We start from the raw sequence: 2,949 nt of genomic DNA on the forward strand, positions 1-2,949 counted from the left end.
TGTTTATCTATTTGTTTGTGTTTTCCCCCCGGCATCTGTTCACCCTTCTTCTGGTTCACCACTTTTTCTTTGGGGAACTACCCCCACCCCCTGAACCACCTTCTACCCTCCTACCCCCAGCCCAGGTACTTCGGGTAGGGCTCAATTCCCAGGTCTAGGGCTGAAGCGTGTGACTTGGCCTAAGCTAATTGGATTATTCCATTTGGCAGTCAACGATCTGATGATGGACATGTGATCCCATCAGAACAGCAGAGTCAGACCCAAGGCTTTGGTGTGACTGTTGGGGTAAATAATGCCATTCTAGTTTCTCATGGACTTGAACCTAGGAGGATGTAGGACAGGGCTAATGGGGCCACTTTGGCACCATGAGGAGAAGGGTCATCTGAAAATGGAGCAAGAAATAGAGAAGAGAAAGCAGTTGCTGATGACACTGTTTGAGCTGCAGCCCCTACACTGAACTCTTCATTGATGTGAGCAAAGACATGCTCTCCCCAGGCAGCCAGTCTGAGTTGTGCTTTCTGTCCCTCTTACATATGAGTCACAACTGATGCAGCTGGCAGGGAAAGAAACATTTCTTCGAGATGAAGATGTAAACTGGTAACAGGGAAGGAATCCATCGGGGAGACACTTGAGGAGCGAAAACACGAAAGGGATTCTTCCTGGAACAATTCCTATAGGACACGAGAGGGGTGACCCTTCAATCGCTTTGTTATATAAAGACTCCAGATCACAGACTCAGCCCTTGCTTTTCACACTGCTTTTGAATCAAGGCAGCGAACCAGAAATTAACATGCGCACATTTTCCTGTGTTTATTCACCATTCAATATTTAATTCCCAGAAGGGTGAAGGAAATACTTAATTAAACATGCTAAACAATAACCCTCCTCACTTGCTTTTCACGTGGACTTGTCTTACAAAAATACGCCGTGAAGAGTCGATGAAGCTATTTTTAAAAAAAACAAATTCCGCACATCGCTTAATTATAACAACCTATAAAGTGTAACTGTACATTTTCCACCCCAGGAAACGGGTGGGCAGAACAAGGAAAGCTGCAGAAACACACCTTCTCAGCTCTTTCCTTTTTTTGTGATTGCAGGAATTCTTGGGGCTTGGCATTCACTTTAGTTCTCCGATATGGTCCTCTTGATTTCAGAGGAAATCTTACATCTAAGAGGCCTGGGGTGCTGACCCTTCTGGTGGGATGGGATTACAAAAATTTCTAAATATATATTCAGTCGTGACTGCATGATGGAATGAAGTAGGACATGTATTATCAAACATCTGGAAAATTCTGTTCACCACTGAGCTGGTCATGTAGGTGGGTGTAGGATGAAGAGGGGCCTGGGAAAGAGTTGGGATTTCAAGATGAAGTCTGTACTTCATGGTACCTGGAATTAAGGAGAAGAGAAAAGATCCTTGATTCTCTATCTCATTGTTATTTACTCTCATATGCAAAGGTAACTCTCCTGATTTTTCTCGTTTGCCTCCAGGGTGGAGGAGGATCTCAGTTCTTTTCTACTCTCTAGGTGACAACCCTCCTCCTAACAGGAGATGCAGAGCCAGGTGGGCCAAGTTACTTGTAGGGTATAACAGACATAGCCCACCAAGAGGACCTTTCCACGGGGTTAGAAATGAGTGTGCCTGGGAAATATGGAAACGAGCACCCTGGCAAATATGAAAGCAGGAAGATTTTGTCTCTTTTAATGGGAACAAGGTTCATCATGTGAAACCTCATAAGGTGGCAACAAATTCGAGCATTCTGAATTGAAGATGCTTCTTTCTTTGGGCCAGATTGTTTTCTGCTACATATTGTGCAGCCCTATCTGAGGAGCTCATTTGGAGTTAGAGCTAAGCTGAATGTCTGTGGAGAAATAGAAGAGAGGATGATGGTTGGCCTGGTGGGTAAACCTAATCTTCACTGTGTGGGCTTCACCTGTGTCATCAGATTCTGAAAGCAAAGCAAAATCAAAGAGACAATCACAATAGTTGCGAGGGGTGAACTGCTCACCTCACTGGTCCTCACGGGGGTCAGAAGCGATTTGGCAGGCTGGTGAGGCAGTGCACGAGGGTGTAGACAGAACCCATGGGAATTCTCTCACACTGGATTGCTCTCCTCCCAAGGAAAGGACACCAGTGCCCACGTCAAGACCAAAGGCTTGAGTTGAGTTCTGAAGTTAACAGAAAGACAGGAGAATATCTGGTCTCCGAGGGAATGGACCCTCACAGAAACTTCCTAGACTAACTCTCATCCTCTATGCCCATCCAGAATCCAAAGAGGAGGACCTTCGGTCTGGACTGACCAAATTCCCTTTTGGTCCCGGTCCAAAGTGAACCCCAGGGTCTCCCTTTCTTCCCATATCCAGAGAAGTCGCAAGGGCAGGGATTTCTCCCAGGGGAGAGGGGCCAAGCAACTCAGTTTCACCTTGGCTGTCTACACAGCACTCTCCTATCTTCCCTCCACCCCCAATGCCCAACCTACACACTTGTGAGTCATGGTCACTCACTGGGTTAGATAAACAAGACGAGGCTGGAGCTGTTCTTTTCTTTGTTTTTTGTGGGCCCTTTGGTGTGAGGTGGTTCCTGCTGGGTTTCCATCCCCTTTGTGATGTGGGCCCTCTGGTGTGAGGTGGTCCCTTGTAGGTCCTCACCTTTTTGTGATGTGGGCCCTCTTGTGTGAGGTGGTTCCTGCTGTGTTATTCGTACCCTTTGTGATGTGGGCCCTTTGGTGTGAGGTGGTTCCTTCTGGTTTCCTCATCCTCTTTGTGATGTGGGCCCTCTGGTGTGAGGTGGTTCCTGCTGGGTGCCCCATCCCCTTTGTGATGTGGGCCCTTTGGTTGTTCTTTTTCTAAAAGAATGAGAGGCCATCTTTTCCCTCCATTTGGCCTTAAGTCCTTTGAGATCTTTCTCCCCAGTGGTTACTGTAAGCTGACCTGGGGCATACCTTCAAA

At 46.9% G+C, this 2,949-nt stretch overlaps 1 long non-coding RNA gene across 1 annotated transcript; it reads right to left on the reverse strand.

Moving 5' to 3' along the window:
- Positions 1-1,310: 1,310 nt before the first annotated feature.
- On the reverse strand, positions 1,311-2,589 carry LOC141277332 (uncharacterized). The gene is made up of 3 exons (XR_012328525.1): positions 2,506-2,589; positions 2,010-2,169; positions 1,311-1,389 (listed from the first exon to the last, which is right to left on the reverse strand). It is a non-coding gene; the product is annotated as an uncharacterized lncRNA (long non-coding RNA).
- Positions 2,590-2,949: the final 360 nt, after the last annotated feature.

This window comes from Tursiops truncatus, chromosome 20, assembly GCF_011762595.2.
Source record: "Tursiops truncatus isolate mTurTru1 chromosome 20, mTurTru1.mat.Y, whole genome shotgun sequence".
NCBI classification, from domain to species: Eukaryota; Metazoa; Chordata; class Mammalia; order Artiodactyla; family Delphinidae; genus Tursiops; species Tursiops truncatus.